Source organism: Callospermophilus lateralis, chromosome 1 (assembly GCF_048772815.1).
Source record: "Callospermophilus lateralis isolate mCalLat2 chromosome 1, mCalLat2.hap1, whole genome shotgun sequence".
NCBI classification, from domain to species: Eukaryota; Metazoa; Chordata; class Mammalia; order Rodentia; family Sciuridae; genus Callospermophilus; species Callospermophilus lateralis.
In genome coordinates, this window is record NC_135305.1 from 165766742 (window position 1) to 165780999 (window position 14258).

At 33.3% G+C, this 14258-nt stretch overlaps 1 pseudogene; it reads left to right on the forward strand.

Moving 5' to 3' along the window:
• The window catches only part of LOC143399435 (uncharacterized), an 81287-nt pseudogene extending 68429 nt beyond the window's left edge, over positions 1-12858 (forward strand).
• The last annotated feature ends 1400 nt before the right edge of the window (positions 12859-14258 follow it).

The window sequence follows — 14258 nt, forward strand, 5'->3', positions numbered from 1 at the left end:
GGAGGCTGAACATGACCAGTAGTCGGTTAAGAGACTACCTCTCTCCATGTTTGATTTTCTCCTGATCATGTAAGAACACTATATGTCATTCAGTGTGTGTTTATTTATTGGGCCTGTATTTCAGGCCAAACTTGGATTTACTAGGTATTGGTTCTCTCTGCTGCTAGCCTGTTTGCTGTGGCTGCAGAATGTTTCCTTATGATGTCCTCTGCATGCTTCTTGGAGAGATGGTAGCTACTCTTCCTCGGCAGGATATTGGATACTACATCTTTCAGTTTTGTTGGATAATGTCGTTGATATCTAAATGCTGCTTCCAGATATGCTCTGGGTCTCCCAAGAATCCATACAGGCTTCTTTAATTCCCTTATCCCTCCATTGTGCTTATGGGGGAACAACTCTGGCTGGTGTTTCTAGCCAGGCTGTGGCAGCAGCTATGTTGCCCAAATTTTTTTTTAAGTTTTTAAAATATCCAACCCCCTGACTCTCCAAGTCACTCGTCACTTTTTTTGTTTTAAATCCATCTTGGAAAAGCTGTGTGTCTGCTTTTTTTTTTTCCCACCACAGAGCAGCCAGGAAGGCAACCTCTCTATTCTGCCATCTTGGAAACCTTGCCCACAATAATTCTTTTTATTTGTTATTTTTAGTTATGCATAAAAGTAAAAACTATTTGATCATTTATACAAGCATGGATTACATTTATTCTAATTGGGAAACCAATCTTGTGGATGTACACAATGTTGAAATTTACCATATTATATCCATATATGTACATAGGAATGTAATCAGATTTATTCTTCTTTATTTCTATCCTACTTTTGTGTGTGTGTTTGTGTGTGTGTGTGTGTGTGTGCACGTGCTCGTGCATGCATACGTGTTGGGGATTAAACCAGGGCCTTGTGTATGCAAGAAAAGCACTCTACCAACTGAGCTGTATCCCCAGCCCTCTGTCTTCTTTTCTTCATTTTTGTCTAATCCAATAAACTTATATTTTTCCCCTCCCCACCTTCCCTTGTTATGGGTTAGCATTCACATATCAGAGAACATTCAATCTTTATTTTTTTAATTGGCTCTTTAATTTAGATGATGGTCTCCAGATGCATCCACTTACAAGCAAATGTCACAAAGTTATTCTTTTTATGGTGAAGTTATATTTCATTGTATATATATATATATATATATATATATATATATATATATATATATGTATATATATTCCAGTTTCTTCATCTATTCATCTTTCATTGCACATCTATGTTGACTCTGTAGCTTAGCTATTTTGAATTGTGTTGCTATAAATATTGGTGTGTGTGATAGCTGATTTTTAACTCCTTTGTATATATACCACATAGTGATATAACCAGGTTAAATTCCATTCCAAGTTTTTTTTTTTTTCAGAATCTCTATACTACTTTCTAGAGTGGTTGCACCAATGTGCAAACAAAATTGGAACAAAACAGCAAAATTTTGAAAGCTACCTTTAAAATGATTTATGCTACACTACACATTAGAACAAATTCATCAATATATAGATAATAAACATTCATGTAATTTCATCTACTAGGAATTCTGATGCAGGAGGATTGCAAATTAAAGGCTATCCTTAATAACTTAGGTTTCAATTCTTACTTTTTAGGAAAAAATGACATTTTTTTGTACAGAAAAGAAAATGTTTTATTTCTTGTATAGTATTTGAAATTTTAATTGTGATCAAAACCACAAATAAAACTTGCTGTTTCCAACATCTCAAATATACTTAGTTCAAATTGTTATATAATATGTCTTTAGAAATTTTACATCTCAAAAAAATGAAATCTTATAAAAACAAGGTTTATTTATATTCCTTCATCTCACACACCATTCTCCATTTGGTTAAGATTTTTTTTTTTTAAGTTTAGCTATCTTATTTATATTAGTAGAACAGTTCAGTATTTTTCTTTTAAAAAATTATTTATTTATTTTTAGTTTTAAGTGAACACAATATCTTTATTTTATTTTTATATGGTGCTGAAGATTGGACCCTGTGCCTCACGCATGCTTGGTGAACACTCTTTTACTGAGCCACAACCCCAGATCCACTTGAGTAGCTTCTAGTGACTTATTTCTTTTAACAAAATCTGCTTTTTGTTTTTTCTTATTATAGATTTTACAAAATTTTCTACCTTTTTGGACTTGAAAAATATTCTGTAGTTTATATATTCTAAATTTTCTTATTTACTCATTTCGAGGAGTATTTGGTTTGCTTTGACATTATGTCTCTTTTGAATAATATTTTAACAATTGCAAGTGTCTTAATTTGCCATAAACTTTTGGGTTTACTACCATACTCACTTAGAATTCTATATGCCTAGTGGTCTAACTTGTTGCCAGTATTAACTATTGAATATTGTAGCTTTGTAAGTCAGAAAAGAGCATTGTTCGGATTTGATTGTGTTTTGAATATTTTTGAGTTATTCATAACAATTTGTAGAATATCTTTTTTATCTTTTGGGGAAAAATAACATTTGGAGTTTAATAGATATTGCATGAACTCCCAGATAACTTTGAGGAGTAGAAATCTTTTAATTTTGCCCTTCAATTCATGAAAAAGACCAAATCAACTAATTGCAAAATATTTATGCATTTTCTAACATCACTTTCACTTTTTTTAAAAAATACTTTTTAGTTGTAGTTGGACATAATATCTTTATTTATTTCTATGTGGTGCTGAGGATTGAACCCAGTGCCTCACAGGTGCAAGGTGGGTACTCTACCACTGAGCTACAATCCCAGTCTCACTTTCAATTTTGATTTTAATTTTATTCCATAATATATAGGAAATGTTAATATTTTCATATTTTTTTAACTTTTTATAACTGGAATTGTTCTATCCAGTATAATATTTCATTTGCTATTGAGAACACTACTTTTGTAAATGTAATTTGTTTAAAATAGTTTTTCTGAGTCTTTCTTTTTTTTTTATATTTGGTGATTCCCATTTTGTTTGACTTTACAAGAAGCTACAATGTTATTTTGTACTACAATGTTATTTCCTATTTTGTTGTCCAATTTTTTCAATGTTTGCTTTCTATATTAGGGAAGTATGATGTGAGTTACAAGTGTTCATATTGTTGTTGTAGTAATGTAGGGGGGGAAAAGTTTCCATTTTTAAGGTTAATTAATGGATTTTGGTAATGGGGATTGAGACCAAGGGTGCTGAACCACTGCTCCACATCTCTGGTCCTTTTTATATTTTATTTTGAGACATAATTTCCCTAACTTGCTTGGGGCTTTTCTCAGTTGGCAACACTGGTTTGAACTTTCAATCCTGTGTCAGCTTCCTTAGCTGCTGGGTTTACAGGTGTGTGCCATAGCACCTAGCTTCTTTCATCTTCATATAATTTTCTAGTTTACCTGTCACAGTTTTCTTTATTAAAAATATGTTTTATCCCATGTAACTGTTATTTCAAACTATGTTTTGCATATTATAATTTTGTTATTCCTCTTTTCTTTTGGTTAATGTTGTATGCAGTATTCTCTTTTTTTTGCATTTTATTTGTGTTTTTACCCTTAAAGCATTGTATACACTACATACAATAGTATTTTTTAGATTAAATTCTATTAGTCAAGCTTTGTGATTTGATTGATGTTTTATAATATTTCAGGTACAATCAAACAATTTTCTAAAAGTGAAGAACTTATTACACCTGACAGAGTTTTCTACATTTCTTATAAATGATTATTCTACTTTTCTTAATCAGTTAATTTGTGGTTCATTGATTTTCAGACTGACATGCTTTTATTTCTTTCCCATATCCTTTTGCATATTGTATGGCTGTTTATTTTGTAACTCACATGAGATTTGATAAAGATTACATTATGGGGCTGGGGTTGTGGTTCAATGGTATAGTGCTTGCCTCACATGTGTGAGGCACTGGGTTCAATTCTCAGCACTGCATATAAATAAATGAATAAAATAAAGGTCTGTTAACACTAAAAAATAATTTTTAAAAAATTACATTAAATTTAAACTGTATTTTGCAATAAATTAAATTTGATTTATTATAATATTTTTTGTTCATATATACTTTCACAATTTTGATAATTTTACAGTTATTTTAATATTGCATATACATTAACAAGTTATATTGTTACATTATATTGATTTTTATGCTTTTGGTTTTCAAATTGTATTGCCAGATTAAGTGTTTTGTCTTTGAAAGTGATGTTTTTTCCCCAAGAGAACTTTAAAATTTTATGTAATTTGTGTTCCTGTACCAATTTATTTTTCATTATAATGGATTATTTTAGTAGTTTTAGAGGACAGATCTAGCGGTGATGCTCTTTGGAGGCATTTATATATGTTAAAAGTGTTAATTTTTCTTTGCTATTTACAGATCAAATATTGTCAAAATGGTAAAAGAAAAAAAATGCCAACCAAGAGCATATATCCAGAAATCCATTCTGTATTGTAAATCTTCCTAAGGAATTGCATAATAATTATATAGAAATATGTTTCTAGGCTTTACATCTTTTTTTTGTGACCTCATGTATTTCTCTTTTTGAATTTTATGGAGGTGCTAGAGATTGAACCCTGGGGTACTTAACCACTGAGCAACATATCCAAACCTTTTTTTTTAAATTGTTTAGTCAGGTTCTCACTTAGTTGTTCTTGATCACTTGCTGAGGCTGGCTTTGAACTTGTGATTCTCCTGCATCAATCTACCAAATCATTGGTTTTGCATAGGTATATACCACCCTGCCCAGCTCTTTGTGAATTTTTAGTCTTTGATGAAAACCTGCTTTGAGTCTTTTCATGCCCCCCCCCAATTGGAGATAATTGGACTTCTTCGGTTTTGATTTTGGCTTTATACCTCATGTTTATAAATTTTTTTGACATGATTTCATGAACTTGGGGCTTACCTCAAACTTAAGAAGCTCCTGGCTCAGTCTCCCAAGTTGCTGGGATTATATCTGTGCATATTAACCCTTGATCTTAAAATATAAAATTCTTCAAATATCAAATTTTATATTTTTCAAATATAAAATTTCTGCTTGTATCAATAATTTTTCTCTGATTTTTGTTCAGTTTTCTGTATTCTGGTTTAGCTCACTAAACTTATTTTAAATTTTTATTTTATATACTTCAGGTAATTCATAACTCTCAGTTTTCTAATGTTTAATTCCTACTGCTTTAGTTTGTTACATTGGTTAAGCCTTGTTTTCATTTGTGTGTGTGTGTGTGTGTGTGTGGTGTATTATTTTTAATTGGTTTGTCCATTTGAAAATCAGCCAATGATGGTTTTTAGAGTCATTTTGGTAAATAGTTTGAATGTTATTAAAAAATAGACAAGAGTGATGCATACTGTCAATCCCAGCTAATTTAAAGCCATACAAGTGTTTCAAGTTTGGGACAAGTTACAACAATTTAGTGACTAACAAGTTTAAAAGGGCTTGTTTCATAACTTAGTGGTATAGTATCCTTGGGCTTAATCTCAAGAACCATATATAATAAAAGTTAAAAGTAGATGTTTATGTGAACTCGAAATGCAAATCTTAATTATGTGTCCACAGGAGATTTAATCAACATGTTCAAGCAATATCTCCACTGTTTATTGCAAGCATCATTTTCAATAGTAAAGTTATGGACTAACCCTATGTGCCCATTGATGATTGATTGAGAAAAATATGGAATTGTTCTTATTAGTTGTAAAAAAAATCTTGTCATTTATTGTGAAATAAAGCAGATCAAAAAAAATTCAGTTGCAGGGGCATCTGAGTTTGGAACCAACTCAGATGAGTAAATTGATGTTCCCAGGCACTGTGTTTGGTGTAGTGTTGTTCTACATCTGCAGTATTTTATTTTAATGGGCATAAGAAGGTTGAGAGTTCTGTTGGACCACATGAGTGTAGTGAATGTATTGGGCTGTATTCCTGATAAATGCTAATAGAATGAACAAGTGTTTTCTAAGCACAAAATGATTATTATAAGAAATAATACAGGTTTTCATTCACTGGAGATATATATTCAAAACTACCATGATATAACTAGTAATACATAAAGTTTAATTTGTCAATAAAATAAGTCAGTAAATAACAAAAATTTTAAAAATCCAAAGCAAGTCATTTACCTTGATCATCATGTGTTGGGTGTCATCTGTGTAATACAGATATAGGCTATGCCATGTTTTTAATTGTCTCTCAAACTTGTTTTTATTGTGAATCTTCTCAAGACATGTATTTTTCCAATTAAAAATTGTGTCCATATATAGTTTAAAAGGTTCATAGACCTCTGTTGAATATATTTTATTGTCATCTAAATATCTATTTTCTCCAGAACCCTTGTCATGAAAGATAGAAACCAGTTTTTAGAGAGTCCCCAAGAAAGTAACATATGTTTGCATTTATTTTACATTTTCCTTTTTTCACTGAGAGAAGAGAGTAGGTAGATTTTTTCCTAATTGTACAGTGCTATATTACAAAGGAGGAAAGACTATGTTTGACAAGTAACATAGTATCCCTCCCTAGGGAGGGAAATTATATTACACTCTTTTGTAATGGACTCATCTTGTTTACCATTTCTGGGAAGCCATCCATGGACTGTGCTAGAACTAAAACATTGTTGAAGCCTTTAGGCAGTGAAGTCTGGGGGTGGGGTGTGGTATGGTGTAAGATTTTTCTTGTTTTAACAGGGCCTTAGAGCCACCAAAGCAGTGGGGGAAATTTAATGGGATTCAAATTATACCCTATTTTTGGGCAGTTAGATCCACATAATCCAAACCAAAATATAATAATTCATATTTCTGTTCTTTTTAAAACATTAAAAGGGTTAAAATCCACTTGCTTCATGCATGGCCTAAGCTCACCTTATGTTCAAAGCTTGGTAGAATCAGTGTGTACTGAGGCCCTGTCCTCTACTGATTGGGTTGCCCTGGTGAAAACTTTCCTTTCAAGATGTGAATATTTGTTGTGGAAATCTAATTGGATGGAATTTTGTTTTGAGCAGGCAGAGATAAACATAATGCATGGAGTATATATCACTTTAGAATTGTTGACTGGGCAGGATCATTTGTGATTTGGAGCAACAATTAAATTATCATTTACAAACTAATACTCAGATAAGTGTGTGTGCAAGAAGGGAATGAAGGTAATTACCTACTAAGACAGGGGGAAAAAATTGGATTTTAGCCAGATCTGGCTATCTCACTCTCCTCAAAGTCTTTGACTGCATTACATGGTTTTGTGATTTTCAATTATTCAGTAATGTATAACATGAGTCTTACAATTGGTTGGATCAGAGCCTTCTATTATTGTAACCTGCTTTTCTATCCAATATCATACTTGGCTCTGACAATCTTCCAATATTTTGAAAATAGCTTTGCTTATTTTCCTAGTCAAGTAGGAAGTCATCATTCTCATGATAATGTTTTTCAGTTTGGTCTTGTAACTTCATTTTTTTTTTTTAAGAAATTGTATGTGCTCATCCTGTAGCCACAGCAATGGCAGTTTTTACTGATTGCTCAAGTTCAGGAAAAGCAGATTTCTGTAGCTGTGCTCATACTGAGATAATACAGACAACATAAACTACTCAACAGTGAGCAGAACTTCAAACCCTCATATGCTTTACTTCATTTCACTAATGAGCCAGTTAGTGTTTTATAGTGATAGTGTATATATTATGGGAGTTCCTAAACATTTTGAAACAGCTACTATTGTAGATATACCATCAAAAGCATCATTTCATTTGTTCCATACTTTACAAAAGACAATTCAAATGCATCAAAAATCTTCATTTCATTGGCCATATCAGAGCATATTCTATAGAAGCTTTCAGATTCTTTGACATCAGTTAATGATAATATTGAAAAACTCATTGCTGTTTGTCATCAAATATCTTTATTTGATTTTGTAGAAGCCTCACACATTTTTCATCATCAGAATTCTTCTAGTTGCTTATCAAATTGTTTGCCAGTATTCATAATGTGTTATACATATTCCGTCTTCACCAACAGGGGATAATCCCCATGGTTTATTGCCAAATCAGCTATGTCAAATGTATGTAACTCACATGCTTCATTTTGGCAAAAATTATTATGTTCATATTATTTCGAATACTTGTTCTTAATTTATCTTTGCCTCTGCCTGTGAAAAATAGACTATTCAACATATTATTTCTCATTGCCTATGGGATTTTGCAGCATTACACTGTCATTCACAGATTAAAACTGATAATGCTTTAGCTTGAAATAGTTCTTCTTTTAAGTTTTGTCACCAATTTCATGTTAATTATAAAACAGGCATTCCTTATAATCCTCAAGATCAAGCCATTGTAGAGTGAGCTCACTTATTTATTAAACTACAATTACACAAAAACGGGGGATAAGACCCCACTAAATAACCTTAATCATAATTTTTTTTTGGTTCTAATTTTTTAAAATTGTGATTCTGAAGGCCATAGAGCTGCTGAGACAAGTCTTCCACTGTAACAGGTCTGTTGGTCCTAGTTTGGTGGAAAGATTTACAAACAGGACAGTGCAAAGGACCAGATTCAGTGATAATATGGGGTGGAGATCATGCTTGTGTTTTCCCAGAAGGTTCATTTTGTCCTATTTGGGTACTGAAACGTGCCATCAAACATGGACCTAGAGCCAACATTCAAATGACTAAAATTTAAACCAGAGATGTCAGTTCTCACCCCAGCAAGAATAGGAAGGTAATATGGAGGAAAAGGATGAGCATGGATGGCCCTGCCATGCAAACACTCAAACTGCCAATGTGTAAGCCACTGAAGAATCTCATCCAAAAGACTGAGCAGATGGTTCAACAAAAAGGAGATATTAAATCTCCAACCACAATGTTTGTGGTCATGATAACTCTATTGAACTGTCAAGCGATGTGGGGTCCAGGTGGAAACTCATTGCACCTATTTTCCATATCCACCTGTAGTACACATGGTGGTGTGGACTGGATATTCCATTCCAATATTTACTAATGATACTGATATGACGGGATGTTTTACAGATATCCACATTACACCCATCCATGTAACTGGATTCATTATATTGGCTACAATGAGCAGTTACCTATATGCGGGTTCCATGATAAACATGCTGGCTGTTTAAAACTATCTTTTGAGGGAAAGAGTATATGGGGGACCTAGACCAGCCAATCATGCTGGCCCATGGGACTTAAGATTATATGTCAGGACAGTTATTAAAATAGTACGTTCTCATAACAAGCCAGTCATTTCCATGGAACATTTACCAATACCTTACTGCTCCAATTGTTCTGCAATAGAATTTTGTACCTTTCCTAAATGAATGAAATGTGCAAATGTCATGCCAGTACAACATAAAGTTTCTAGAAATAGTGATTATATTTTTGGATTGGTCTCCAAGAATTGGCAAAGGACATCCCTGTAAGGATGCCATGACTCCTGGCAGTTTTATTGGTAATGTTCTAACTTTCAGTGGAGTTGGTATTTTAAAAGATCTTTGGTGTTTAATTGCAGCCTGAGATTTTCTACATTATATAAATGACCCTCCGCCTGACTTTGTAGGCTAGAATTGCAAATAGCTTTTCTGCTATGGCCTCTGAGCCTGTATTCATTCTCCTTATGCTTTAAACCTTAAAATATGTTTCAACATATTATGCATCATGTATTATTGGAATGATATGTTTGCTACTAGTTCTTTTTTGTATCATGATAATAGGTTGTTGGGCCCTCAGAACAAGGATCCAGGATCCTTAAATAACTGCCCATAATTTGCATTTAAAAAATAAATAAGGGGGATACACAGAAAACCACCTGTGAGCTGTGTGGGAACTAAAACAACATTGAAGCCATTAGGTAGGAAAGTCTTGTGTCTGGAAATCCCAGCAGAAATCCTGCTGTTTTGAGAATATGTGGCTTATGTGGCTTCCTACATAGCTCCGTTACAGTTCAGAACAGCATCAGTGATGGGCATAACCATTAAGAGCGAAACAAACTGCCTACCCTCACCCATATCCTATTATTGTGTGAAGAAGAAAGTACAGAGACAAGAATCCTCCCACACTGAAATCTTAATACCTATGAATTCCCTTTGATCTATAGTGCTATAAATACAGCAAGTGCTGGCTCTATCTTTGTTTGGTGCCAACCCCTTATGATTGGCTTAATCCATCATTGCACCAACTTTGTAAAACATTTCTTCTCTTTTGTGTGTATATCATGGTTTTATTTTCATAGGTTTTATTTCTCAGCCCACCCATCCCTCCAAACGAAACACCCATGTGGGATGTGAGCAAGAACATGTACTCTAATATAGTTTTGGTAGTTCTCACAATGTAATTTTGTCTGTACACTTTTACTTAGTTTATATATTTTTTAGAGTAATGATGGCATTGTATTTATTAAACTGTTCTCCTGCTGATGTCCCGACAGTGCTATAATTTCATATGGTACATTTGCAAAATATATTCACCTCAGTCTATTAAGTAATACCAATTTTATTTATATTTATTTCAACCATGACTTCTCATCATACTGAAGAATTTTCACCAGAGCAGGGCATAACATATTTATTACAAAAAGTAATAAAGGGAAGATATGAGAATTGTGACCTTGACTATTTACCACCAAGAAAATTAGGGGAAATTTTAAGTGAGAGTGAATTTCAGAAATCATATTATAAGGAACAAAACCAATTATCAGTGACTGTTCATAATAAAAATTTTACTGGTAACAGATATCAAGAACAATTAATATCTCAAAAAATACTTCCATTTATGCTTGTGACATTTCAAGAACTCTGTATGTCGTTAGGAATAAATCCATGCCCAAGAGATTCCCTGTAATTGTAAAGCAAGTCTCAAGTTTAACAATTTCTCAACCGTTTCTCAATCCTTGAGATGTCATAACAGTGACAAATTCTGCAAATATAAAGAATGTGGCCAAGCTTTTAATCAAAGCTCAGTTGTTCTATCCCAAAAATTGATGTTAATGAGAGCTCTGAGAAATGTAAAGAAAGTTCCAAAGCCTTACAACAAAATTCAACCCTTACTCCAAACCAAAGGGATCATTCTGGAGAGAAGACTTACAAATGTGAAGTATGTGGCAAAGCTTTGAATTGAAGATCTCTTGTTATTCAACACCAGAAAATTCATACTGGTGAGAAACCATACAAATGTAAAGAAATTGACAAAGTTTTTAATGAAAGATTACTGCTAACTGAACATCACAGAAAACATATGGGAGGGAAGCCCTACAAATGTAGAGAATGTAACAATGCTTTTAATCGAAAATCAGACCTTACTAAACACCAGAAAATTCATACTGAAAAGAAGCCCTACAAATGTAAAGAATGCAGCAAAGGTTTTAATCGAAAATCAGATCTTAATAAACACCAGAAAGTTCATACTGGAGAGAAGCCCTACAAATGTAAAGAATGTGGCAAATGTTTTATTCAAAGATCAATACTTGCATATCACCTGAGAGTTCATACTGGAGAGAAGCCCTACACATGTAAAGAATGTGGCAAAACTTTCAGGCACTATTCAAGCATTTTCAAACACCTGAGAATTCATACTGGGGAGAAGCCCTACAAATGTGAACAACGTGGCAAATCATTTAATCAAAAATATAATCTTGTTCAACACCAGATAATCCATATTGGAGAGAAACCATATAAATGTAAAGAATGTGGCAAAGGTTTTAGTTATAGATCAGTGCTTGTTGAACACCATAGAATTCATACTGGAGAGAATCTCTCCAAATGTAAAGAATGTGGCAAAGCTTTTAGGCGTCATTCCAGCATTATCAAACACCTGAGAAGTCATAGTGGAAAGAAGCCCTATAAATGTGAACAATGTGGCAAATGTTTTAGTCAGAAATCAAATCTGGTCCAACACCAGAGAATTCATAATGGCGAGAAACGGTACAAATGTGAAGAATGTGCCAAAGTTTTTAGTCAAAGATCACTACTTAATGATCACCGTAGAATTCATACTGGAGAAAATCCCTACAAATGTAAAGACTGTGGCAAGGCTTTTAGGCAATATTCATGCATTTTCCAACACCAGAAAATTCATACTGGAGAGAAGCCCTACAAATGTAAAGAATGTGGCAAAGCTTTTAAGCAAAATTCAGCATTTACTAATCACCAAAGAATCCACACTGGAGAGAAGCCCTATGAATGTAAAGAATGTGGCATGGCTTTTTCCTGAAGATCAGCACTTACTAGACACCACAGAATTCATACTGCAGTGAAGCCCTACAAATGTAAAGAATGTGGGAAAGCTTTTAAGCATATTTCAGCATTTACTAATCACCAGAAAATCCACACTGGAGAGAAGCCCTACAAATGTAAAGAATGTTGCAAAGCTTTTAGGCATCATTCAAGCATTATCAAACATTGGAGAAATTATACTGGAGAGAAACCCTAAAAATGTAGAGAATGTGAGCAATCTTTTAGGCATCACTCAAGCATTATCAAACACCAGAGAATGCATACTGGAGAGACGCACTACAAATGTGAACAATGTGGCAAAACATTTCACCAGAAATCAAATTTTGTTTGACACCAGAAAATTCATACTGGAGAGAAGCCATACAAATGTAAAGAATGCGACAAATCTTCCAGTGAAAGATCAGTGCTTGTGGAACACCACAGAATTTATTTTGGACATAATCCCTACAAATGTAAAGAATGTGGTAAATCACTTAGTCATCATTCAAGCTTTATCAAACACCGGAGGATTCATACTGGAGAGAAGCCCTACATATGTAAAGAATGTGACAAAGCTTTTAATCAAAAATCAGGCCTTGTTCAACACCAGAGAATTCATACTGAGAGACTAAATATGTTTAAAAATTGTTTGAAATGGCAACATTTTAAATGAAAGGTACTTGCTTACTGACCATAGGAGAGTTTATACTGGACAGAAGATCTATGAATGAAAACAATGTGGATTAACTATTAACAAAAGATCAGTCTTTCAATATTTCTAATGAACATAGATGCAAAAATCCTCAATAAAATTCTGTCAAATCGAATAAAAAACATAGCAAAAAGATTGTGCACTATGATCAAGTGGGATTCATTCCTGGGATGCAAGGTTAGTTCAACATATGAGAATCAATAAATGTAATCCATCACATCAATAGATTTAAAGATAAGAAACATATTGTCATCTCTATATTTGCAGGAAAAAACATTTGACAAAATACAACACCCCTTTAGGTTCAAACACATTTGTAAAGGCTATCTATGCTAAGCCTCAGGCCAACATCAATCTAAATGAAGAAAAATTGAAGGCATTCCCTCTAAAATCTGCAATAAGACAGGGATATCCTCTCTCACCACTTCTATTCAACATAGTTCTTCAAACACTGACCAGAGTATTTAGACGAAAGAAATTAAAGGAATAACTAAAGGACAAGAAGAACTTAAACTAGCACTATTTGTTGATGATATGATTTTATACTTTGAAGACCCAAAGAACTTCACCAGAAAACTTCTAGAACTAGTAAATGAATTCAGAAAAATAGCAGGATATAAAATCAACACTCATAAATCAAAGGCATTCCTGTATATCAGAAACAAATTCTCTGAGAAGGACATGAGGAAAACTACCCCATTGACAATAGACTCAAATAAAATAAGATACTTGGGAATCAACAAAAGAGGTGAAAGATCTATACAATGAAAACTACAGAAACCTAAAGAGAGAAATAGAAGAAGACCTTAGATGGATAGATCTACCTTGCCCATGGATAGGCAGAATTAATATTATCAAATTGACCATTCTACCAAAAGCACTATACAGGTTCAATACAATTCCAATCAAAATCCCAATGGCATTCCTCATAGAAATAGAAAATGCAATCCTGAAATTTATCTGGAAAAATAAGAGACCCAGAATAGCTAAAGCAATCCTAAGCAAGAAGAGTGAAGCAGGTGGTATTGCTATACCAGACCTTAAATTATACTACCGAGCAATAGTAACAAATAGCATAGTACTGGCACCAAAACAGGCTGGAAGAGCAATGGTACAGAATAGAGGATACAGAGACTAACTCACAAAATCACAATTATCTTATATTAGACAAAGGTGCCAAAAAAATGCACTGTAGAAAAGATAGCATCTTTAACAAATGGTGCTGGGAAAACTGGAAATCCATATGCAACAAAATGAAACTGAACCCCTGTCTCTCACTATGCACAGAACTTAACTCAAAATGGATCAAGGACCTAGGAGTTAAACCAGAGACTCTGCATCTAATAGAATAAAAAGTAGAT